Genomic DNA, 27,987 nt, shown 5'->3' with positions numbered 1-27,987 from the left:
CAACCAAGGCAGGGGGACCTGCCAAAAACTGCAGAAGGGTACAGCTGACAAGTGTGTTTGGTGCTCTGTGCAGATTTACTCAGCCGAAGTTAGAAAATAAAAATAGGGAATAGAAAAGAAGAGAATGGTTGTGTGTGCACGCCACAATTTCAGGGACTAAACACTTTTTGGTACACATATCAGTGAGTGATTAATCTTAGTTGGAGACCTGAAGTAAATAATTCATACAAAAACATAGTAATTCAAAATTAGGAAAATTAAAAAATGAGTCAGGACAAAGAAATGACTCTTCACTTTAAACCTCTACTTTAGGCTAGGCACCCTTATAATTTGTCTCTATCTATATATACACGTGTTTATTACACATGTGTGGCTGTGAGTGTGCACATACATACACATAAATACAGATATAATAGGCAACTGACGAGTACAATATATGCATGGCATATACGGCATGTGTGTACGTACATACACACACATGTGTGTGGGGTTTTTAAATTTTATTTATTTATTCATGAGAGACACAGAGAGAGGCAGAGACACAGGCGGAGGGAGAAGCAGGTTCCTTGCAGAGAGCAGGATGTGGGACTCGATCCCAGGACCCCGGGACCACACCCTGAGCCGAAGGCAGACGCGCAACCACTGAGCCACCCAGGCACCCCCACAGATGTGTTTGTACTCACAGTACATAGCCATGCTGTCTTATTTTATTTTTTATTTTTATTTTTTTAAATTTTTTTTTATTTATTTATGATAGGCACACAGTGAGAGAGAGAGAGGCAGAGACACAGGCAGAGGGAGAAGCAGGCTCCATGCACCGGGAGCCCGATGTGGGATTCGATCCTGGGTCTCCAGGATCGCGCCCTGGGCCAAAGGCAGGCGCCAAACCGCTGCGCCACCCAGGGATCCCTGTCTTATTTTAAGATAGTAGCAACCAAGGTGTATATTAAAGAGGAATCAACTATTATCTCAGATTCTCACAACCAATAAAATACTGATTTTTTTTCACATCTCCTAACTTATATTGCTTCGCTGTCATTTAGCGAACTTGCTTATTTTGTGACTCACAATTGTCTATGTGCTTTTCCTATCTCCCCTGAAGTTAGGAGCTGTAAATTCTTTCAGTACCATTTAATCTTATCCATCTCTGCATCTCATGTGTCATGTTTGATTCTCTGGAAAGAGTGGGCTCTGGCAAATTCTTCTCATAGCCCACTTTGGTCAAATTCCTGAAACACAAAATGAACTTTGCTGTTTTATTAGTTTCCTAGGATTTCCCTTAACAGGACCACAAACCGGCTTGAAACACAGAATTTTACTTTCTCTGGAGGCGAGAAGTCTAAAATTAGGGGTCAGCAGGACCCTGCTCCCTCTGAAGGCTCTGAGGAAGAATATTCCTTGCCTCTTCCAGCTTCTAGGGGCCTCAGTTTGTGGTAACATCACCCTAAACTCTGCTTACATCTTCACATGGCCCTCTTCCTTGTGTATGTGGGCCCTTTCCTGTTCCCATAAGGACACAAGTCATTGTATTTAAAACCACTTTATGTCCAGGATGATTTAATTTCTAGGTAAAGTCACATTCTGAGGTTCAAGGTAAGCATAAATTCGGGGAGGATACTATTCAACCCACTGCACCTGTAAATCAGACATTCCTATTTGAAAGTCAATATGTGCATCATTTCCTCATCCAAAAAATATTTATTGAGCTTACTGTGAATCAGGTGAAGGAAAATACCAGTGAATCAAACAGAGAGTTCTCCACTCTCAAGGTGCTGCTCACTTTTTAGTGGAGAAGAGGGAGGAATAGCAGACAGGAAGATGGCTACATCTACATGGAGGTCTACGGATAGATCGAGAGAAGTAGAGTTACGGTAGCGAGGTAATGAGTGCAGAAGAAAAACAGGGCAAGATAAGGAAAACTAATGTTACATCATTAAGGTTCTGCTTCTTGAATTTGTGTTAGCAAAGTCTACATAAGCCTTTAAGTCACATTTTGAAATTAAGTCAGTCTATTGAATCTAGTTCTACTGTAAAATCAATGGCTCCTCCAAATGAATTCTCCGCATTCTCAGAGGACCCTTTTGTGCAATGAGTTATGGTAAATACCTTTTAACATTTATTTTTGAGGAAAGAAAGATTTCAGTATGATATTTTTAATGGTCTTCCATGAAAACTAATAGGAAGTTTTTAAAGAAATGTAGTTCAAAGAGAAATCACTGAGAGTGGTAGAGAAAAATCACAGATTTGCCTTCTATGAACTATGATGAGATTGTTGAGATTCAGATGAGACTGTGGAGATTTGGTTTCTTTACTTAAAAATTGGGACAGAATGGGCCCTTCCCTAGATGGTTGTGAGGACTGAAGGAGAAGTGTCTATGGGGTGGTCACCTAGCACATGATCTGGAATATAGTAGGTTTCAAACAAATTAGTTGAATCTGAATACCTTTTTACTCTTTCTCTCGATATTTATCATAAAAACGTAATACAGGTTTTGCTATCATCATATAGCTATTGACTGTTTTACTGTAATTGAACGTATGTCTTCACCTATAAATAAGGATTTTTATTAAGAAAACCTGAAAGAGGTCAGAAAAATAGCATTCTCTGTTAAAGGGTACTTCTCAGCTTCTCTTTTAAATTATTTTTAACCTATTGAGTTCAAATCTTCCTTTTAACTGCTAATAACTAATGGTATTCTTTTATGAGTTAGACTTATTATAAGGTAATTATTTTAATGCAGTAGACAGTTTTATCATATCTCCAGGAGGTTAATCCACCATGCGAATGTCATGCACTGCCTCTTCTGATAGTTGCAAGCAAATGGATACCAAGTGACATCCTCAGTAGCGCCCTCCCTACTCTGGTAAGTGGCTTGTTTATGCATAATGGGGGTAATCGGAAGAAACAGCTGCATTAATTTGAGCGTAGCGGATGGTGCCACTCTACCTTTAAAGTTGTGTCAGTCTTTAGCCCGAAAAACTGCTTTTGATTAAGAGTGAATATTTCTCTCCCATCTCAAATGCTTTTGCTCTAATCAAATCGATGCCAATTCTTTTATTTTTAATTCAAGTCTAGGTATTTCTCTACTTACTGTCAAGAGAGTTAGATGAAGTATCTGTTCCTTTTGACAGAACAAACCTGTGAGAGTACTCTCCTTAGTTTGTCATGCAGTATTTAATAATTCCCTCCTTGAATTTAGAGCTTCTTGAAATGGGCTGAAATCTAAAAATATTTCTGGCAGAAGCAGTTATACCAGACATCTTAATTATTATGTTTCCAAGGAAATGACAGGCTATGTAAGGGAAGCTGACATGTCTCCCTGCAGCTATGTGCTTTTTATATTGGAACTCGAGGCTATTATAAATTACCTAGGCCTGAGACTGGCATGAGCACAAAGCCTCAGATACAAACCAGCTGCCACCTAATGAAGCTGGTGTTAACCCCTTCAGATTTCCCCCCTTTTTGCCTTGTGGCACAGGGGCCAAATATAACACTTCCAGGAGCATATAGATTCTAAAAGGGCGGTAAAAAAAATATTTCGCTGTCTCATTTTCCTTATTTCCTTATTTTCTCGAACCTTGCTGATCCCACAGTTGGGATCATTCCTGAGGATCAAATTGAAGAGGAGGATGGGTAAGCTGGGTGGTGAAGAGGTTGGGATCTCAAGAGTGCAGGAGGTTGACAGTTGCCCTGTAGGGCTGGTGCTCTTGACGACTATTGTCTGATGTGAGTCCCTGCCTCCTCTGCTGAATGCCATGTTTCCACATCAGGAAAGGAGCTTGATCCTTGCACCTGCTGCCTCCCCTCCCAGAGGCGAGAGGAGAAGCACGTGGGCATCTTTAAGTCAAGCAGCTGACAAAACAGCACCGCGCAGTAAATGGAACAGAGCAAACATGTTAAGCTGTTTCCTGTTGGGAAGGTCTTTCGAATGGTACTGCCATACTCTTTTAGCTTGCCTCTTGAATTTAGGCCACTTCACTAAGTATTATTCCACTGCTAAAATCTGCAGCCAAGTCCAAGTCCTGCTGCTAACAATTGAAAAGGCAGTAATTAGCAAAATTGTCATTCTCCAAATACAGGGAAGTAGCAAATGGGGCCCACTTAACTTTAGGTTATTAAGCCTCTAGGATTATGTGACTGATAGATTTCATTCATAAAATGCAAATAATGCCATGTATATTTTACAAACATATTTGTAAAATGCTTTGTAATTGAGAGAAAACACCGTAACATTATAAATGCTAAAAGGCTTTGCAGATATCAGGAAATGGGCTAGAGACTGGTTTGTGGTCTAACACTTCCTTTTTTTAAAGATTTTATTTATTTATTCATGAGAGACACACACACACACACACAGAGACAGAGGCAAAGACACAGGCAGAGGGAGAAGCAGGCTCCATGCAGGGAGCCGACGTGGGACTCGATCCCGGGACATGGGAATCACGCCCTGAGCTGAAGGCAGATGTTCAACCGCTGAGCCACCCAGGCGTCCCTAACGCTTCCTTTCTATATTTCTTTGGATATGCTTTTATGTCTGTTTTCACCAAAAACAGTAAGACAAACAAAAAACAAAAACCATAAAACAAAACAAACCAAGAATGCAGACGTGGTATGCCCTGCCAGCTTCATCCAGCAGTTGCTAAAATCAAAGGATAGGAAAAATGTGACAGTGGTTGAAAGACTGCTCAGCACTATAGAAATGTACATTTTTATCAGCATTTTGTGGACTTTTTTATTGTTAGAAATTGCTCTGGGAACACAAATCAGCAAACCCTGTATGGATGAAATAATGAGTGGTATGATTTTGGTAACGAGTGCCTACTTGATAAATCTAGTGGAGAAGGACCTTCATTCACAGTAGAGCATCTTGTCAGTCTCTCACTACAAATAAAATCCAGTGAAATCCATCAGGATACTGACGGAAGCTGGTAGTAGGCACCCCTGTTTACAGACAGCGGAGTCTGGCTGATGAGTTTATAGAAGTCCAGCCTCTACACTGCTTCTTTATTAGTTATCTCAAAAGATTTTCCAAAGAATTTGAAAAGAGAAAGTTACCAGTTTAAGCAATTAAGTGCCAGTAAAAAGAAAAGCATGAGAGCCAGGGGCCTTCATGGAACTATTTAAAGCCAATTTCATAGAGAATAGCCTGAAGGTAGCTAAAATGTAGACCAGGATCAGAACCCAATTCTAAGAGTACCTGGAATGCAGAAAACTTTGAAATCACAGATCTGGCAAGTGTCCAATAGCAGGACCCTGATAAGGAAGGAGCAGGAAACTTGGGATTAGAATATCTGGGTAGATGCTCTTGAGATCTCCCTGAACCTTTTAGGATGTAGAAATAGCCAAACTCTTCTCTTTAGGAAAAAGCACTCACCCTTCTTGAAGATTATGGTAAAACTTCCTATGAGGGAAGTGTCTAACCAAATGTTTTCCTGTTCTTATCTGTCCCCCTAGTCACCATACTATTCACTAGCATGGCCTGACTGGGGAAGAGCTGAGCCAGTGTGGGAGGAGAGGTATTGTAAACTCTGCAAGCTGTAGGCTCTGACCAGTAAATACCGACAGGAACCAAGAGCATATGCATAGGGGTACATCGTGTGGCTTCTGGAACAAGGGTGGCATAATATAGGATTGAATAAGTGAGAGTTTATCAATAAAAGGACCTTATTTCTGATGCAAGATTTATCATCTTGGAAAGAACCCCCAAATTCATTGGGGGTTCCTGGAATGTTCATGGTTTGATTTTTGAGAATGTCACCCCCCGCCTTTGTTACCTACCATTTGAATCCATGAAACCCTGGTAACACTTCAGAGTTAGGTCTCTGCTTTGATTCTCTTCCAATCTGATATGCCACCTCTGTGACCTGTTTCACGTTATGCACACCTGTATCAGAGGTTTCTGGCCGGAACACCTCCCTTCTATTAGCAGGAATGCTGGCTTTAACATGATAAAAATGAATGCACTGTTTACACTTATGAGCCAGACACTGCAATATCACGCCAGAATGGCTGTCAATGGTCCAATGTCCACAGTTCTTACGTGGTTCCCAAGTTTGCTTTAGACCCTGCTTAGCAGATCCCATGGGATCAGGGGCTGCTAGCGTTATCACTCCCACTTGATCTGTGTATTATCCTCTGCTGGAGAATGATTATCCCTTGTGTTCTACTGAGCTGGTGCATCCTTCAAACTATCTGATGTCCCTGGATCTTAATTATAAACAATATATTTTTTAAAGATTTTATTTATTTATTCTTGAGAGACACAGAGAGAGGCAGAGGGAGAAGCAGGCTCCTCACAGGGGGCCTGATGTGGGACTTGATCCTCGGACCCCAGGATCACACGCTGAGCTGAAGGCAGATGCTCAACCGCTGAGCCACCTGGGCGTCCCAATAAACAATATCGTTAAGTTTCTTTCTTGTTCAGGCAATAACAATAGCTCTCTAAGCAAAGGTTCAGCTAAAATCACAAGCTTGAATAGTTTTTCATGGTTTTAAGGCTGGTTAATAACACTCCTTCATTCCCCTGCATGCTATGCTCAGAGCCAAGTACCTGGAGAGAATATGTATCAACCAGTATAAAGAATGTGATAGGAAGCCTATAAGTAGGTGCCCATGGGCAGCCTAATAGTAAGGTTTATTCTGAAATAGGTATTAATTATTTTTCAATACCATACAGAATGTATCCAATATCATAAGGATGGAAAGAACTCAATATATATAAATAAAAACTATACTTAGAAATAAATTGAATGATTAACTTCTAATTGATTCATAGAATATGTCATGAAAAAATTAGTGAAACACTGCACACTGTTCTATAATACTTGATCATTATCATTTGTGTGTGTGTGTGTGTGTGTGTGTGTGTATTTTTTGTAGCTGAAGCATTTCTATTTTCTTTTTGCTGGTTAAATAAAGAACTGCTTATAAAACCTAAGGTTAGATGGTACTGTGTTGTAATATAGTCCCTTGATGTTTTAGAACCCTTTATATATGGTCACCACAGGCAGTTACCTGTCTGTTTTGCCCAATCCGCAGGCTCAGGATTAAATGACTTACGAAAGATGTAAGAGAAAATAGGAAATCCAAGAGGCAATATTTCTTTTCTCCACAGTTGTTCATGTATCTGGCCCAATTATTTTTTATAAATGTTCCCCATTGTTGAGTTTTTTTATTAGAAAAGTATAAATTATTTAAAGAATATATCACCTAGGAGTGTATTAGTGATCCAATAAACACAATGACTTTTACTTACAATATGCAAAAAATATATTAAGTGAGAACTTGCTTGAGTAATTGTAAGGTGAATTCACCTTCCGCATTTTTAGAGTATTGTCATAGCTTCTGGTTCCTCAGCGGTTACTGTTAACACTCATTCATCTTTTTCTCACTACGGTTTTGCTCTTCATCAATAAGGAACTGAATATAGTTTCCCCAAAACAATACTGAATCCTAATACTTTGGTTTATAAAATCTATACAGGACAAAGGAAAAAAAATATGCAAACTTTTCTATGAAAATATACGCAAAGAATACACAAATTAACAAGTGTACATACACAGGAATTATGACACAACAAATACACCCAGTGAGCCTCCAAACATGATAGAAAATAGACCATTACCTATACTCAGCAGTTTCTCATGCAAACCCTCCAAGGACCTTCCTCCTTCCTCTTCAAAGCTTAATCATATTCTGACTTGGAATATCACAGATTTTGTTTTACATACTTTTGAATTTTATGTAAATAAAATTTATGTCTAGATAATTTCAACAATTTGATTGGAAGGCTGATCCATGTTTTTGTAGGTAGTAGTTCATTTTTGTTTATTGTTGTATCATATCCCATTGACTACATAATTACCTATTCTTCTGTAGATGAACATTTGGATGGTTTCATCTTCAGCTATTATAAAAGTATGTTGCTATGAACATTCCTGTACATGATTTTAGTGGCTATTTGTATGCATTACCCTCATGCATATACATAAGAGTACTAAGTGAGTTTCGAAAAAATTCAGTATACAAAGTTAAAATACATAAATCTATTGCATTCCTCTATGCAAGTAACAAAAACAACAGGATGAATATTTTTTAAAACTCATTTACAATATCATCAAAAACAATGTAATTTGGAATGCACTTTTTATTTATTTCTTTTAAGATTTTTTAAATTTATTTATTCAAGAGAGACAGAGAGAGAAACAGAGAGAGAGAGAGAGGCAGAGACACAGGCAGAGGGAGAAGCAGGCTCCATGCAGGAAGCCCGATGAGGAACTTGATCCCGGGTCTCCAGGATCAGGCCCTAAGCTGAAGGTAGGCGCTAAACCTCTGAGCCACCCGGGCTGCCCTGGAATGCACTTTTTAAAAAATGAGCAAGACCCACACTGAATTACAGAATATCACTGAGAGAAATTAAAGAAGATCTAAAAAAAAAAATTCATAAATTGAAATTTTTAGGATTTTTAAGCTGTCAAATTTCTGCAAATTTCTCTATATAGTAAAACCAATTTCAAAAATCATCTCAACAATTTTTTTTTTAGAAATTTTACATTTTAATCTAAAATGTACATGAAATTTGGGGCACCTGGGTGGCTCAGTCAGTTAAGCGTCTGCCTTCGTCTTGGGTCATGATCCCGAGGGCGGGCTCTCTGTTCAGCAGGGGAGTCTGCGTCTCCCTCTCCTCTTGCCCCTGATCATGTGCTCTCTTTTTCTCTCTCACTCTCTTGCTCACTCTCTCAAATAAATAAATCTTAAAATAAAATAAATGTACATGAAATGCAAAAACCTATAGACTATAAATAGCATTTTGAAAAAGAACAAATTTGGAGATCTTATATTACCTTTCTTCAAAACATAATACCAAGCTACTGTCATAAGGATTAACAGATGAAGAACCCAGAACTGATCCAGAATTACACAATTAATCAATTTGCAACAAAGATGTAAAATTATCCAATGGAAAAGGAAAGGGTTTTTTGTATGTTTTTCTTTTCATTTTTGTGCTTCCTTTTTTTTTCCCCCAAACATATACTTAAATTCTAGTTAGTTAACATATAGTGCAATATTTTGGATACTAATCCTTTATTGGATATGTTACTTGCAAATATCTCTCCCATTCCCCAGATAACCCTTTAGTTTTGTTGATTATTTCCTTCATTGTATGGAAGCTTTATATTTTTATGTGGTTCCGATAGGGTTTTTTTTGCTTTTGTTTCCCTTGCCTCAGGACACATATCTAGTAAGTTGCTACTGTCGTCAAAGAGGTTACTGCCTGTCCTCTAGGATTTCATTGGTTTCCTCTCTCACATTTAGGTCTTTCATCCATTTTGAATTTATTTTTGTGTGTGGTATAAGAAAGTGGGAAGTTTCATTATTTTGCATGTCGCTGTCCAGTTTTCTCAACACTATTTATTGAAAGGACCACCTTTTCCCCATTGGATAGTAATTTCTGCTTTGTCAGAGATTAAGGGATCATACAGTTGTGGGTCCATTTCTGGGTTTTCTGTTCTGTTCCATTGGTCTGTTTTTGTGCCAATACCATATTATCTTTTTCACTACAGCTTGAAGTCCAGAATTGTGATGCCTCCAGCTTTGCTTTTCTTCTTCAAGATTGCTTTGGCTATTTGGTGCCTTTTGTGGTCTATACATATTTTAGGATTGTTTGTTCTAGTTCTGAAAAATACCAGTGGTATTTTGATAAGGATTGGATTATATGTATAGACTGCTTTGAGTAGTATAGACATTTTAACATTTGTTCTTCCAATCCATGAGCATGGAATGTTTGCATTTCTCTGTGTCCTCTTCAGTTTGTTTCATAAGTGTTTTATAGTTTTCAGAGTACAGATCTTTTACCTCTTTGGTTAGGTTTATTTCTCAATATCTTATGGTTTTGGGTGCAATTATAAATGAGATTGATGCCTTCATTCCTCTTTCTGCTGCTTTATTATTTGTGAATAGAAATGCAACAGATTTCTGTACATTGATTTTGTATCCTGCAACTTCAATGAATTTCTATATTAGTTATAGCAATTTGGGGGGGGAGTCTTTTGGGTTTCCATGTAGACTATCATGTCATCTGCAAATAGTGACAGATTGACTCATTCCTTGCTGATTTGGATGCCTTTTATTTCTTCTTGTTGTCTGACTGCTAAGACCAGGATTTCTAGTACTATACCAGTGGTGAGAGTGAACACCCCTATCTTGTTTCTGGCCATAGAGGAAATTTTTCAGTTTTTTCCCATTGAGGATATTAGCTGTGGGTTTTTTATATATGACCTTTATTATGTTGAGATGTGTTCGTTAAACCCTACTTTCATTGAGGGTTTCTACCATGAATGGATGTTATACTTTGTCAAATGCATTTTCTGCCTCTATTGACAGGATCATATGGTTCTTATCCATTTATTAATGTGGTATAACATGTTGATTGACTTGTGAATATTGAACCATCCCTGTAGCCCAGGAATAAATCCCACTTGATCATCATGAATGATTCTTTTAATGCCCTGTTGGATTCAATTTGTTGTATTTTATTGAGAACTTTTGAATCCATGTTCATAAGGGATACTGACCTCTATAGTTGCAATAGTTCTCTTTTTTAGTGAAGTCTTTGCATTTGGTAATGCCGGCCTTATAGGATAAATTTCAAAGCTTTTTTTCCATTTCTTTTTTTTAAATATTTTGAGAAGAATAGGTATTAATTATTCTTTAAATGTTGGATAGAATTTGTCTGTGAAGCCATCGGCCCTGGACTTTTGGATGTTGGGAGATTTTTTATTACTGATTCAATTTTTTTGCTGGCTATTAGTCTGTTCAAGTTTTCTAGTTCTTCCTGTTTCAGTTTTGGTAGTTATATGTTTCTAAGAATTTATCCATTTCTTTTGCATTGTCCAATTGGTTGACATACACTTGTTTATATTTCCATGGTGTTCGTTGTTACTTATGCTGTCTTATTTGTGATTTTATTTATTTGGGTATTTTCTCTTTTCTTTTTGATAAGTCTGACTAGGGGTTTACAATTTTATGAATGTTTTTTTCAAAGAATCAGTTCCTACTTTCATTGATCTGTTTTACTGTTTTCTTAGTTTCTATATCATTTGCTTCTGCTCTAATCTTTATTATTTCTCTTCATCAGCTGGCTTTAGGCTTTATTGTTCTTTTACTTCCTTTAAGGTGTAAGGTTAGGTTGCATTTTTTGAGATTTTTCTTGCTTCTTCGGGCAGGCCTCTACCGCAATATACTTTCCTCATATGACTATTTTTTGCTGCATCCTAAAGGGTTTGGAGCCTCGTGTTTTCATTTTCATTTGCTTCCATGTATTTTTTTTTCCAATTCTTTGATTCCCTGGTTGACCCATTCTTTCTTTAGTAGCATGTTATTTAACCTACATGTATCTGTGGTCTTTCCAAGTTTTTCTTGTGGCTGAATTCTAGTTTCTTGGAGTTGTGGTCAGAAAATATGCATGGTATGATCTCAATCTTTTTATACTTGTTGAGGCCTGATTTGTGACCCTATTCTGGAGAATATCCCATGCACACTTGAAAAGAATGAATATTCTGCTGCTTTAGGATGAAATGTTCTGAATATCTGTTAAGTCCACCTGGTCCAGTGTGTCATTCAAAGCCACTGTTTCCCTGTTGATTTTCTGGTTAGATGATCTGTCCATTGTTGTAAGTGGGGTATTAAAGTACCCTGCTATTATTGGATTATGATCAATGAGTCCATCTATGTTTGCTATTGTTTTATATATTTGGGTGCTCCCATGTTGGAGGGCATAGTCTTTGTCACTTTTAGTCTTTCCTTTCCTACTCAAAGGGTCCTTTTTAATATTTCTTACAGGGCTGGTTTAATGGTCATAAACTCCTTCAGTTTTTGTTTGTCTAGGAAACTTTTCATCTCTCTTTCTATACTGAATGATAGCCTTGCTGGATAGAGTATTTTCAGCTACAGATTTTTCCCACTCGTTACATTGCATATATCATGACACTCCATTCTGGCTGGTCAAGTTTCTGCGGAGAGATTTGCAGTAACCTTATTGGTCTTCCCTTAAAAGTTAAGGACTTCTGTCTTGGTGCTTTTAGGATTTTTTCTTAATTGCTTTATTTTGCAAATTGATTACTGTATCTTTGTGTTGGTCTGCTTTTGCTGATTTTGATGGGAGTTCTCTGTGTCTCCTGGATTTGGATGTCTGTTTCCTTCCCCAGTTTAGGAAAGAAAGTTTCCAGGTAATATTTCCTCAGATACATTTTCTGCCTTTCTTTTCCTCTTCTTTTTCTGTGGTTCCTATGATATGAATGCTATTACATTTGATGGAATCATTGAGTTCCCTAAATCTATATTTGTGATCCATAATTCTTTCTCTCTTTTGTTCAGCTTCATTATTTTCTACTACTTTATCTTCTATGTCACTTATTCATTCCTCTGATTCTTCCATCCATGTGTTCATTACATCCAGTCTGTTTTGAATCTCAGTTATTGCATTTTTCATTTCTGACTGGCTTTTTAACTCTTTTACCTCTTTGGTAAGGGCTTCTCAGAAGTCTTTCATTCTTTTCTCAAGCCCAGCAAGTATCTTTATGATTGTTGCTTTAAATTCTCTACTAGGCATATTACTTATATCTGTTTTGAATAGATTTCTGGCTGCAATCTTTTCTTCTTATTTCATTTGGGATGAATTCCTCCATCATGGCATTTTATCTAAGTCTCTGTCTTCTCTGTGTCATCAAAGCCCGTTATGTTTCCTGCTCTCGAGAATAATGGCTTTACGAAGAGGTCATATACTATACAGGGGCTGGCATTTCAGGGAATGTGTCTGATGTGTGCTGTGTGGACTCTGATGCTGTGTTTTGGCTACTGTACTTAAGGCCAGCCTCTGCAGAGGCTTTTGTTACCGGTAGGGGGCAGTATTTGGACTTTGGCGGCCAGAGTATGGTGAGTTTTAACCAGGTGAGCTCTGGACTGCTTGGTACATGAGACCTGATGTTACTTCCACAAGAACTAAATCTCTGCAGAACTCTCTGGTCAGGAGATGTGATATGTATGTGGGTTTCTGCTGGACTTCTGGGGAAAGGGCCCACTGAGCTAAGCCTTATGTATATTTGCCTAAGAGAAGTAGTTTCCACAGAGCATGGGAGGTGGGGACAGGGTTTGTTGTAAACAGATTAGGCAGTCAGAATTGGTGCCATATTATTTACTGAAGATGGTTTATGCTGAGGGATAGGGGAGGGAAATGACACCAGCCAGCTTCTTTATGCCTACACTTGTGTCTCCATGTTTGCTGCTCTCAGGGAGTCACTTCCAGAAGAGGGAATCTGACTGCCATTTTCCTACTGGCTCTGGGTTGCCTGCCTGCCAAGAATAGCACAGTGCACTTTGGGCTCTATCCACCCAAGCCTACTGACTTTTAAACTCCAAACTTTAGGGTTTGGTGTGGCAGGGACCTGCACTTGTCTTCTAGGGGAATGTCTTTCTGTACTGAGATGGATGCAGGTTTGGCCAAGACAGCAGTCATGACAGAGGGTAGAGAAGTGGGATTTGGAGCAAAGAAGGCTTAATAGCCAGTGTCCAGGTTAGCACCCTCAGCAGGTGTCTCTGTGCCTATGCGGAGGGGCAGGATAGGGAAATTATGTCTGCTGACTTTTTTTTGTCACTGGAAAAGCATTTCTGAGAATGCCACCTCTCACAGACACGCTCCAAGAAGAGTGAACAATCTCTTTCCTATTGGCCTTAGGCTTTCCTCAGATTGCATAGTCTGCCCTCAAATTGCTTGCCTGCCTTCTCTCCAGGGGCAGCGCAGGCCCTCAGAGTGCTATCCCAGCCAAGCCCCCTCACCTTTAAAACACCTGTCTTCAAGCCCCACCGGTTGCAAAAACTTCTGAAAATCGGCCACTCTCCTCTTTCCCGCCAATGGTTTTGGTGAAGTGTTATCCCTGCGTGATCCCCTGAGATCCCCTGATCTCTCTCTCACCTTTCTCTATGGCCAGGGTTCCCTCACCTCTGCGGCACCCATGATCCCTTTCTCCCCCAAGCCATGTCTATGCACTTCCTACTTTCCTTTATATAACCTCGTCTCCCCCTCTAGCTGTGGAGTTTTTCTGTCACTCCTCAGGCCAATTTCTTGGATATTCAGAATGATTTGATAGCTGTGTAGCTGTTTTCCAGAGATGAGATAAGCCTAGGATCCTCCTACTATGCCACCATCTTACCTCCTCCCTCCACCTAAAAGGTTTTTCTCAAAAAGATGCCAGAATAGCTGAATGTTCATTTGAAAAACAATAACTTTTTAAATCTTCCTCATGCCTTATATCAAATTTAATTTGAGTCTTATATATGCATAAAAAATAAAACCATAAGGTTATAAAAGAAAACATCTTAAAATAATATCTTTTGGGGTGCCCGGGTGCCTCAATTGGTTAAGTGGTTAAGTGTCTGCCTTCAGTTCAGGTCATGATCCCAAGGTCCTAGGATGGAACCCCTGCTCTGCCGCGAGCCTGTTTCTCCCTTTCTCTCTGCCTACTACTCCCCCAGCTTGTGCTCTCTCGCTCTCTCTGTCATATAAATAAAATCTTTAAGAAATAATAATATCTTTAGACTTATGAAAATGAAAAATTTTAGTCAGATCATAGAGAGCAATAACCATAAAAAATTAATAAATTGGATATCATCAAGTTTAAAACATCTTCTCAACTAGAATATATTATCAACTCTTGAAACTCAATAATAAAAAGACAACTCAATAAAAATGGGCAAAATTTTGAATAGATACTTTACAAAAAACATACAACATACCAGAATGGTCAAAAACAGATTTTAAAAATGCTTAATATCATCAGGGAAATTCAAATTAGAAACATAAGATGGTTCTATAGGGGCAACTATAAAATTTACCCCTTCATACATGTTTGTGAACTTTTTCCCTATGAATTTTCCCCTTAGATTCAATGTTGAAATTAAGAGGATCCTAGGCAATTTTCTGAAACTTTTTTTCTACATTATTCCCTTCTCTCTGTTATTCTGTCCCATAAATTCGAGCTGCCTCAGTTATTAAAAAGTGGATTTCTGTCTCTGCCACACAAAATACAATTTGAAGTTTGATTTTACCAAACATAGGCAAGAAATGGAGCAATAAAAAGTATCACCTATTTTTGGTGATAATGTCAAATGATGCAAATACTTGGATAAACTTCAGGCGGTTTCTTATAAAACTAATATACGCTAAACGCACACTCATTATCTAGCAGTTTGAATTCTAAGTTTATGAAAGGAACACAAATATATGCCCATAAGATTAATTGCACAAAATTGTTCATATTATCATTACTTACAATAGCCAAAGACTGGAAACAAGCCAAATGTCTATCAGTAGTAGAATGAATAAACAACTATTTTGTATTCATGCAATAGAATAATGCTATACAAAAAAACTACTAATACATGCCATAGCAAAGATAAATCTCAAAAAAAATCATTATGCAGAGTAAAAAACCCTCAAAGGATTCATAAAATATAATTCTATTCACTTGAATTCTAGAACATGCTAAACTAATCTATGATGATGAAAAAATCAAAACAGTGATGACCTCTGGGAGGACAGAGCTGGGAATTAACTGGGAAAGAGTGTAAATAAGTTGATGTTAATATTCTATATTGAAATTAGGATTAAATACACACATGTATGCATGTATCGAAGTTCAATAATATATAGACTTAAAATTGGTGTATTTCATTGTATATAGAAATCTGCATATAATAAATCTTTAAACCATAATATAGAATTCAATTAATGATAACATGCTAAAGTATGTAGCAGGAGGTATATAGATGTCTGAAATTATTTTTAAGATTTTATTTATTTATTCATGAAAGAAGGAGATTGAAAGAGAGAGAGAGGTGGAGACACAGGCAGAGGGACAAGCAGGTTCCATGCAGGGAGTCAGACGTGGGACTCAATCCCAGGTCTCCAGGATCACACTCTGGACTGAATGTTGCGCTAAACCGCTGAGCCACTCAGGCTGCCCCAGATGTCTGAAATTTGATTTTGAAGTTTATCAAGATAAAATATGTCAATGGATGAATACCAGGGTGAATATATGAATAAATGTGTGATAAAAAATATTAATGGTAGAATCTAGATGGTGAGTATGTAAACATTAACTATAAAATTCTTTAAGTCTGTATGTTTGAAAATTTTAGTAATAAATTCTTAAGAAAAAACTAATCAGGACTTTTTCTACCAGCCATGTTGAAATAACTATTACCAGATGTTCTCTCTTGATGAAACAACCAGAAAACAGTGAAATATATAAGAACTTTTCCAAGAATGGATGGAGAGAGCTGTGATCCTGGAGAATAGGGAAACAAATGATAGAAACATACATTTTGGCCATGCTTTCTGGCTGGAGTCATTTTCCAGAATGAAGACCAGGGAGGGGGACACTAAGCAGTATACAATGGACCCTCTGAGTTGAAGAGATGGAAATCGAGCTTGGAATAACTGAGGCAGTTGGAATTTGTGGGACAGAATAAAAGACAGAAAGGAATAATCTGGAAAAAGAGTTTCAGAAAATTGCTTAGGGTCCCTTCAATTTCATTGTTGAAATGAAGTGCAAATTCATAGGGTAAAAAGTTCACAAGATCAGTCAAAGAACTATTAGGAGCTGGAAACTGGGTTATTTTAGAGCTCATACCTATGAAACATTCATGTTCCCACCAAAGAAACTCCACGGACAGCTCAAAACTTTCAACAGAGATACCTAAAGGGTCAAACATAATGGAAACCCTGAAATAAACCTCTACAAAATCTGTATTACAAGTCCCAAAAGAATCAAGTAGATATGCAAGTAATCTGCATGCCTCGCAAACTGAACTTCAACACTCTTTAAAGTGGGATTTAAAAAAAGAAGAATCCAAAATTCTAAACCATTACAATGCCAGGATGCAATAAAAAAAAATTATTAGATGTGTAAAGAAATGAGAAAACATGGCCTATAAAGAGGAGAAAAATGAACCATTAAGACAAATTCAACAATGGAAGAGATGATAGAATTAGTAGACAAGGACTTTAAAGCAGGTTTATACCTCAAAATTTTAAAAGAAAAAGAACTTAATGTGGAAAGAAATAAGATAAAAAAGAAACCATATGGAAGTTTGATACCTCAAAAAATACATTTAAAAAAATTACTGAGTGACTTAAGCACAGGTTATGTTAGGTAGAAGCCAGACTTGAGCAGTGGAAGGAACACCCTGAGGCAAAATACTTAGTCCTTGAAGAGGAATGATAGTGACATAAGCTGTAGCGACATGAACTGAAGGCCAGGATGGTGATAAATTAGCTACACATTAAAAGACTGGGGGGACAACATCCTGACTTTGTAGCCTCCAAGACCTACGGGATGACAGATCAAGAGCCACAGGTCCAAAACTGCACTCTCTTCTCCCATCTCTGCCCCAGAATAACCCCTAGACTCAATATATGCACTTTCATTGTGGGTACAGCCCCCTGTCCCCATGGAGAGAGGCTTCCATGACAGTTCTGACACCAGCCCTGTAGGTTCAAAAACTCCCCCTGTAGGAGGAGTCCTCCAAAGATAGGAAACAGCCTCCATCAGAAAGCATAGCACTATATATTGCAGTTCCTCCCAGCCCAGAGAGACAAAAAATATCCAAACCCAAAACAACCTAGAGGCCAGTCCACCTAGGGGAACCTCCCTGCTTTCTCACCTTGACAGTGAACTTTCCTTTTAACTAACTGCTTTGTCTTGCTACTTTCCTTCGGGCTGTCTTTATCCCAGGGTGAATCCCCATGCAAATCTTGTGGTGAATCCAAGGACCAGAGATCTCCACTGCACAATATAAACTCTCCCACCGACTAAGTTACTCATTACAAAAGAAAAGATCAGTGACCTTGAAGACATAATAGTCTCAGTAGACTGCAGGACAGCATTAACCCCCTAACATACATGTATTTGGACCAGCAAAAAGACAGAAATGTGGACAGAAAACATTTTTTTGAAAAAGTCTCACAAAATTTCCATATTGAAGCAAATTTTAGACCTACACATCCAAGAATGTCAATGATGCCCAAGCAGGCCAAATAAAAGAACTGCACTGGAACACATCAAAATCCAAACGCTGAAGCACCTATGATTAAAAAAAAAAAAAAAAATCTAAAAAGCAGCCAGAATAAGAGATGTATTTTTTCTTAAGATTTATTTATTTATTCATGAGAGACACACAGAGAGAGGCAGAGACAGAGGCAGAGGGAGAAGCAGGCTCCGCGCAGAGAGCCCAAGGTAGGACTCGATCCCAGGTCTGCAGGATCATGCCCTCGGCTGAAGGTGGTGCTAAACCGCTGGGCCACCTGGGCTGCCTGAGAATAAGAGATGTATTATATATGGAGAACAAAAGCATTAGAAAAAAAAAAAAAAACAGAATCTTTATCAGAAATTAAAGAGACATGAAAATGGAATAGCATCATTAAAGTACACACTGATGGGTACCCCAGGTGGCTCAGCAATTTAGCACCTCCTTCACCCCAGGGCGTGATCCTGGAGACCCTGGATCAAGTCCGGTATTGGGCTCCTTGCATGGAGCCTGCTTCTCTCTATGTCTGTGTCTCTGCCTCTCTCTCTCCCTCTCTGTGTATCTGTCATGAATAAATAAATAAAATCTTTTTAAAAAGTACATACTGAAGGACAAGTATTAAAATGAAACTAATAAAAAAGAAAATAAATAAAATGAAACTAAAATGCTATATCTAACAAAAATACTTTTCAAAATTGAAGGTGAAATAAAGATGGTTTCAGAAAAGCCTAATGCTTAGAAAAGTAATCAAAATTAGATTTTGAGCTATAAGAACATTAAGGAATTTTTTCAGATTTTAAGAAAATTATAAAATTTTGGTTTCCCCACTGACATGTAAGCCACCTGAAGTCGTCACATCCACCCTTATAAGAAGAAAAAGAGGAGCAAACTGAAAATCGATATTACTTGGACTTAGTAAAAAACTAGGCTAGCAAGAGCAAATTGCCATCTGAAATTCTGAAGAGACAAGCAAATACAGCAAATCACCACTGAGATCAGTTTACCCAAAACTGAAGCCTCTTGAGGCATCAACTGAGAGGAACAGGTAAATGGTAATTTCAGTGAATTAGTGGAAGCTGAGTGTGGAGTAACAGAAAACAGAAAATCCTGGGGACCACAGGTTTAGGGAGTCTCTCAACTTTCATGGGTTCCACCTCCAAGTTCCCCACCACGCTGTCACAGTCAAGATCTGAGAAAGAGCTCCTCTGGCTATAGAAGGAAGAGATAAATGTTAATCACTGTAGAATAAAATTTTTTTAAAAAAAATAAAATCCCCCAGACCACTCTTCATAAAAAGTCCTATACTCCAAAGAGACTTTAGCAGAGCCTTACCCACAGAGAGGGAAGAGAATTCCATACACCCTCTCCTCTCCAGTCTCATAGTCCCACCCAAAGGAGAAGAGAGAAAGAGAAAAAAAAAAAAGCTATACCACTATGGAGTTCACGGCCAAGAAACACGGGTACGGCTCTGACTGAGACAGTTTAATCATTGTAGCCCTCTCTCATTTTACCACCCACCAACAGAGCCCCAGGAATGAAAATAGTAGGCTACAGCCAAAGAGCATTTTTTAATTTTTTAGAATGTCCCTCAACTAGGATTTATCTGAAGTTGTTTTAATGACAGTGTGGCCTCATATTTACTTTGGACTTTGGGTTACAATCCAATACCATGGTGTTTTTGTTTCTCAAATTGTCCCAGTTTTGCCCTTTGAAACCTCTTTCAAAAGAGGCTTCTCTTGCCCTTTGACATATTTCCATTATTATGTGTTTTTCTTTCTCTCTCTCTCTTTTTCCTTCCTTCCTTCTTTCCTTCCTTCCTTCCTTCCTTCCTTCCTTCCTTCCTTCCTTCCTTCCTTCTTTCCTTCCTTCCTTCCCTCCCTCCTTCCCTCCCTCCCTCCCTCCTTCCTTCCTTCCTTCCTTCCTTCCTTCCTTCCTTCCTCTTTTTCTCTCTCTCCCCCCTTCCTGCCTTCCTGCCTTCCCTTTTCTTTCTTTCAGTTCTTCCTTATTTTCTGGCACTACAAGATACTCCAAGTTAATCTGGTACATTCCCTACCCCAGTGCTAGAATAAGTCATTTTCATAAGGATTCTTGGTTTCTTTTCTTTTCTTTTACTGGCAAATGGTTTTAGAAAACAACATATATTGGGATGTCATTGTTTCTAGGCCCTTTGCTAACAGCAAGGAAATATATGGGGGTACATTAACTTGTTTATATACATATCTGTAAATAATTCTGTGTGTGTAACCATACATATCTACATTAAGCCCAACATGAGTCCATGCTGTTATCTCCATGTGTAATCCATTATCAATTATGTATCTTAACATATCATCCTAGATGAAGTGAAGATATAAGGACCATGTATTCTACAGCTTGATGAGCTTAAGTGATGTTGTAAATCATATTTCTATTAGGATTGCTTGCAAATGCAAAATAAAGATTAGGCCAAGCATAAGCATCCAGATGTCAAATTAAAATTATCTTTTCTTTTGATTATATTGTGAAGGATTAACACAACAATTAATTTGATTGTCATATTTCTATAGAAATATTTAATATGCTATGAGTGGCCAAATAGAATATCACACCAATTTTAACATGATTAAAATCATACTAATTCATATTGTGCCCTCCATGGATATAGCACCCTTAGAGAATTATTTCCATGTTTCTATTAATCCTTAAAAGGATTTTGAAATTACATTTAGGATTATCTATAGGTTACATATTTTCTTGTTACTAGCTTCAGAGTTGGAAAACTTTCATAATGTCAGATGACTTTTGGTAATAAACATGGACAAGAGCCAATCTCCAAGAACTATAAATAGGTAATGTTGCTTTATATCAAACAGACTAATTTTGTAGGTCAAAACAACCGATTCTTAACATTTTTTTGTTTTTATTTTGCTGTTTTAAAAAATATTTTATGTAAAATATATATATACAGAGATTTTCCCACAATTAATATGAAGGAAAATAGTCATTAAAATATAAACATCAGTAGTGCGATTGCTGGATCATAGGGTAGCTCTATTATTGACTTTTTGAGGAACCGTCATACTGTTTTCCAGAGTGACTCCACCAGTTTGCATTCCCACCAACAATGCAACAGTGTTCCTTTTTCTCCACATCCTCACCAACACTTATTTCCTGTGTTGTTGATTTTACCCACACTGACAGGTGAGGTGATATCTCATTATAGTTTTAATTTTTATTTCCCTTATGATCAGTGATGTTGAGCATCTTTTCATGTGTCTGTTGGCCATCTGTTTATCTTCTTTGGAAAAGTGTCTATTCATGTCTTCTGCCCATTTTTTAACTGGAATATTTGTTTTTTGAGTGGTGAGATTTATAAGTTCTTTAAATATTTTGAATATTAACCCTTTATCAGATAAGTCATTTGCAAATGTCTTCTCCCATTCTGTAGGTTGCCTTTTGGTTTTATTGATTAGTTCCTTCACTGGGCAGAAGCTTTTTATTTTGATGTAGTCCTAATAGTCTATTTTTGCTTTTATTTCCCTTGCCTTGAGAGACATCCAGAAAGAAGGTGTTACTGCCAATGTCAAAGAGGTTACTGCCTGATTTCTCCTCCAGGATGTTTATGGTTTCTTGTCTCCCATTTAAGTCTTTCAACCATTTTTAATTTATTTTTTGTGTGTGTGTATGGTGTAAGAAAGTGGCTAGTTTCATTCTTTTACAGGTTGCTGTCCAGAGTTTTCAACACTACTTGTTGAAGAAGCTGTCCTTTTCCATTGGATGTTCTTTCTTGCTTTGTTGAAGAATAACTGACCATATGGTTGTGGGTTTATTTCTGTTTGTTTGTTTGTTTGTTTGTTTGTTTGTTTGTTTGTTTGTTTTATATATTGCTCTGTCGACCCATGTGTCTATTTTTGTGCCAGTACTATACTGTTTTGATCACTATAGCTTTTCAGGTGCACTACTAGGTATTTACCCAAAGAATACAAAAATACTATTTCAAAGAATACGTGCACCCTAATGTTTATAGCAGTATTATCTACAATAGCCAAATTATGGAAACAGCCCAAATGTCCATTGGCTAATGAATGGATAAAGAGATGTGATATATACAAATATATATACATATATATGTATATATATTTGAAACAGAAATGCTGAATTTTGAAAGGCCCTTGGTTGCATTCCTTAGAGACAAAAAATAAGATAACAGATAAAGATGCGATGCTGGAGGACACTCCCAGTTCCTACTCCTTTTTTTTCCCATTGTTTTTGCAGTACTTTTATTTGAAGGCTTTGTCAAAAATACAGCCTTTCATGAAGTATTTTGAGAAGGGAGAGGCAGAAAGGAGCATGGGAGAAAGCCCATTATATATATATATAATATATTATATATATATATATATAATATATTATATATATATATAGTGAAATGTTATTCAGCTATTAAAAAGAATGAAATCTTGTAATTTACAATACTATGGATGGAGCTAGAGACCATTATGCTAAGCAAAATAAGCCAATCAGAGAAAGACAACACCAGAAGATTTCACTCATATATGGAATTAAAAAACAAAACAAATAAGCAAAGAGAAAGAAAAGAGAAAGAGGGAAACTAAGAGACAGAGTGTTAACTATAGAGAACAAACTGATGATTACCAGGAGGGAGAAGAGTGGGGGGTGGATGAAAGAGGTGATGGGGCTTAAGGAGTACACTTGTCATCATGAGCACTGAGTGCTGTACAGAAGTGTTGAATCACTATATTTTATACCTGAAACTAATACTATACTGTTTGTTAACTAACTGGAATTTAAATTAAAACTTAAAGAATATATAAACATCAGGACATGTCATGTTTCCTAAAATTATTTCATAATGTCAATTATACCTTTGGGAAGGAAAGCTACTATTACCAATGAATTAAGTCATATCATCTCTTTCTGTATTGCAAGATTCTGCAGTAACTGATTTTACCTTGCCTATCTAATCACATCTCCTAATTATACAACAGAAACCTTCCCTATGAGTAGAGTAAATCTCCAAAATGCTATTGATATCTATCAAGGTCATATCAGCTATGTCCATACTCTTTTTCAATCCAAATGTCCTCATATTTCTTCTCTGCCAATAAAAATACATAATTTCTTAAAGACATTTCATTTATCAAAAATTTTTCCCAATTTCTCATCATCCTCCATCTACAAACTAGTTTTTCTTTTTCTGAGTTCCTAGAGAATTTACACTTTACTGTACTTTACTGTAGTTGCTTGGCCCACCTTTTAACTTTTCTTAGATAATTCTTTCATACTTATTTGTAAAACTATATAAAGACCCCAAGGATTTCCAACTCATTTTCTTTTTTTGCATACCACATATCAAACAGAGCTGATGATGAGTGTATGAAAAAGAGGAGACTATGTTTATGAAAACATGGTCATGAAACTTTGAATAGCAGGTTGCATCATTACTCTCAACTATTCAGTCTTCCTTCTCTATAGGCAGATTATACAATCATGCTCCCATTGACTTCAGTAATCAATTCCTTTTCTTTTACATAATTATCTTGTGGTAGCTAATGGGATGTGTACACCATATACACCATATCCAAGCAGACATTTTAGAAGCCATTGCAAGTTTCCACCTGCTCTTTTGTTCCTATGTCCTGTCTATGGGAAGAACATGTCCCAAAAAGCTCTGTCCATTGGGGTAGTAAAAGTGAAGATATGTCATGCAGACCCCAACCTGTATTGCATCCCGAAGCAAAGTCTTAGCAGACAAAACTGACAATGAGAAATAGCTATTTAATGTTGTGAGTCACCAGGAATTTTAGGGTTTGTGATATATATATATATATCATGACCTAGCAATATCTAATAAAATTCAACTCCAGCATTTAGAAAACATTAATAAGTATTTTAATCAGTATTTTTCCAAAAAAGACTACCAGATGGCTAACAGACACATGAAAAGATGCTCAAGATCACTCATATCAGGGAAATACAGATCAACACTATGATGAGATACCATCTCACACCTATCAGGATGGTGAAAATTAACAACACAAGAAATAACAGTGTTGGCAAGGATGCAGAGTAAGGGTACTTGTCTTGCACTTTTGGTGGGAATGCAAACTGGAGCAGTTTGTTGGAAAATAGTATGGAGGTTCCTCAAAATGTTAAAAATAGAACCTATGATCCAGCAATTGCACTATTAGATATTTACCCAAGGGATACAAAAATACTGATTTGAGGGGATACATGCACCCTGATGTTTATAAGCAGCATTATCAACAAGAGCCAAACTATGGAGAGAGCCCAGAGGTCCACTGACTGGATGAATGGATAAAGATGTGATATATATATATATATATATATATATATATATATACACACACACACACATATCATATATATATGATGTGATATATATATTATATATGATATATCACATATATTATATATATGATATACACATGTATAATATTCCATTATATATTATCTAATATATATTATCTAATATATTATATATTACATATATTATCTCTATATATTATATATCACATATATATGTGATACGCACACATATTATACACATACATGTATAATATTATATATATAATAGAATATTATATATAATAGGATTATAAATTCCATTATATATATATATATAATGGAATATTAGCCATCAAGAAGAATAAAGTCTTGCCATTTGCAATGACATGGACGGAACTAGAGTGTATTATGCCAAGTGAAATAAGTCAGAGAATGACAAATATCATATGATCTCACTCATATGTGGAATTTAAGAAACAAAAACGATGAACATATGCAAAGGGGGAAAAGAAGAAAAGGAAAGAGGGAAAACCAGCCATAAGAGACTCTTAATCATAGGTAACAAACTGAGGGATGATGGAGAGAGGTGGGTGGGGGATGGGCTGGATGCCTGATGGGCATGAAGGAAAGTACTTGTGATGCGCACTGGGTGTTGTATGTAAGTGATGAATCACTGAATTCTACTCGAGAAACCAATATTGCACTGTATGTTAACTAGCTAAAATTTAAATCAAAAAATTTAAAGAGTCCTTGAGGAAGAAAACATGTAACTTTTTAAACTGCATTTTCTTCATCCGTATATAAGGTAAAGCAAGTACATCTTAATTAGATACTTAGGAATTGTCATGAAAAGCATCAAGTGAGATTTTTAAGTCTAGTGAATCTTTTGATTTAGTTTTTGATGTAATGATTCAGTTTTGAAATATGTAAAATTCTTAAAGTAGTTCATTCAAATGAAGCAAATGTTTTAATTATGCTTAAAAATAAAACACATAAATTATAGAAAACTATAAAACTCATTTATTATTTAATGTTATTGAGAACCCAATAAAGTTATCTTAATTTGACTTAAATTTTTGTTTAAAGGGTCAATGAAATGTCAGATTATGAATTAAAACCCAATCCTCAGTTATGTATTGTATTCCTTTATTCTACTGAATCTGTCTCTTCTAGAATTATAAATGAGAGGCAATCTTGGCCATTGTTAATGACATATTTGAATCATTTTTGCCCTCATAGTCTGACTGGAGTTTCCTACAAAAGAATGCCCTTAGAAATTTAATCATGTGTTTTTCATTATATTTAGCTTTTTCATATACACTTTTGTAGCACTTGGCTAGTAAACACTATAATCAAGAAAAGTATAAGATTTACCAAATTCATGACAATGATTTTAAAAAATAGTAATATGGTAATCAGTGAGAACCCTATATATCTAAAGGTCAAAACTTTATTAATGGCAGAAATTTTTAAAGGTACGGTGGTGAGCAAATGAATATAATTTATTATTAACTTCCATAGAAGCTTCCTTCAAGATTTAGTTTTAATTACATGTTAAATATGATTTGCAGTGTTAGCTGAGATTACACCAATATCTTTGGTGGTATTTTTTCAAGAGATGACCTATTACACATTTTTGTAAATAACCAGTTGATCCCCATGATATTTGGTTTTATATTAAGCAGCTTAAAAAATCTAAGGCCAAGAAGAAAGCATTATTAAAAGAATCTTTTCCCAGCAAAATAAAGATATCACACTTAACAAAAGCAAGGCTGTGCCATTTTTTTAAATCATGAGGTTGAAAGTCTAACAATTTGTAAACAAAACAATTATATCAATTTACAAATTTATGTGACATTTAAAAATTTCCCCAGTAAGCGATTATATCTAATGTAGCTATCTCTATTTTTTCTTGTCAGCAAGGAATACATGACCCACTAAGATATATTAAGGGTAGGTGTATCACACTTTGATATAGAAAGAATAAGAGATACCATATTCCATTACTATAGATGCAATTTAACTAAAATCAATTCTTATTTTGAATCTGCTAGAAATTTGTAAAGTTTTAGCCATAGTAATCATTCAGGAAGACTGATATATAGTCTTTTAGTTCACTTTACCTGCATTATTTAGCGCACTTCACATGACAACAAGAGAAATAAAATTTAATGTCCCCATATATATGAAGGATGACAAAGATCCTCTGCTTGACCAAACTCTAGTCAGGCCCCTGAACCTTCTCCTAGGCACCTCTGTATGTTCATTTCCTTGTAAAATCTAGTTTTAGCAAGAACCCTGCGAGATCAGTTTACTCAGAACATCTCACTTTCCACATCTGATCACCCCGGCTACCTGACCAGGCTCCTCATCTTCCACATTTCCCAAGTGATGTCCAATCACCCTGGCCTGTCCTCAACAAGAATTCTGTCAGCTTAGCCAGAAACCCCCTTACTCCTGAGGTTCCCTCTTAATAATTTTCCATCCACTGCTACCTTTTACCCTGTTCCTCAGCTATAAATACCCATTGGCTTATGCTGTATTTGGCTTTGAGGCCAATTTCTCTCCCTGACTCTAAAATCTCATTGCAGAGGTTCCTATACTTATGGCAATAATCCTGAATAAAATCTGCTGTACTGTCCTTAACAAGTGTCACTGAAAATGTTTTTCTTCAACAAGTTTATGAAATATATATATACCAATATATAATTGATATAATACCTATTATAAAGTTATTCCATGTTAAGAATTAAAAATAATATTATCTTGCCCATTCTGAAAAATAATAATAGATCTAAATGAGTCATTAATTCAATGCCAAATATTAATTAAACACCTTTTACAATGAGGCACTATACTGAGTATATTAACAAAGATTTACCAATTAATGAAACTAATAAAGACCTCTTTGAAGCAACATCCCCCATAGCATTTTTTTTTTTTAAGATTTTATTGACTTATTCATTAGAGACACAGAGAGAGAGAGGGAGAGGCAGAGACACAGGCAGAGGGAGAAGCAGGCTCTATGCAGGGAGCCCAACATGGGACTCGATCCTGGGTCTCCAGGATTACATCCTGGGCTGAAAGCAGCGCTAAACCACTGAGCCACCCGGGCTGCCCACATGTTTTTGTTTTGTTTTGTTTTGTTTTTACTTTTTTGACCACCTGTAAATCTTCATAAAAATATAAACTAAAAGTCACATGTTATACTTACTATGTCTGTATTTTGGTTTTAGAATCTCAAAAATACAGGTGATTCAAAGGTGCAATAAAGGTTCAGAAACACTATGGTAATTTTGAAAACCCTGAGAAGCTGACTCAGAAAATAAAAGAATAACTCTAGATTATCACCTTTTTTTTTTCATGTGTAAAATCCCTGGTGTTTAACATTCAAACTGCTGGGCCCCATCTCAAAATTTTGATTATGACTAGAATAGTATGGTAAAAGATGAAGGAGTCAGGAGGAAAAACCTTCAGTTCAGGAATTACACCTTTCACAATTGCTTCAATCCTTCGCACTCTGTCCACTTTATAGAATGTGCTCCCTCATAACCGAGTCTTCCATTTTGGGGCACCTGACTGGCTTAGTTGGT

General features: G+C 36.7%; 1 long non-coding RNA gene across 2 annotated transcripts in view; it reads right to left on the bottom strand.

Annotated features, from left to right (window-relative positions):
* Positions 1 to 27,987, bottom strand: part of LOC144305048 (uncharacterized) — a 167,477-nt gene that overhangs the window by 57,629 nt on the left and 81,861 nt on the right. The gene's annotated exons all lie outside the window — the stretch shown is intronic.

The sequence above is a fragment of the Canis aureus genome, chromosome 35 (assembly GCF_053574225.1).
Source record: "Canis aureus isolate CA01 chromosome 35, VMU_Caureus_v.1.0, whole genome shotgun sequence".
Classification (NCBI taxonomy): Eukaryota; Metazoa; Chordata; class Mammalia; order Carnivora; family Canidae; genus Canis; species Canis aureus.
The sequence above is the reverse complement of the archived record's forward strand: the minus strand, read 5'-3'. Positions and strand labels throughout refer to the sequence as shown.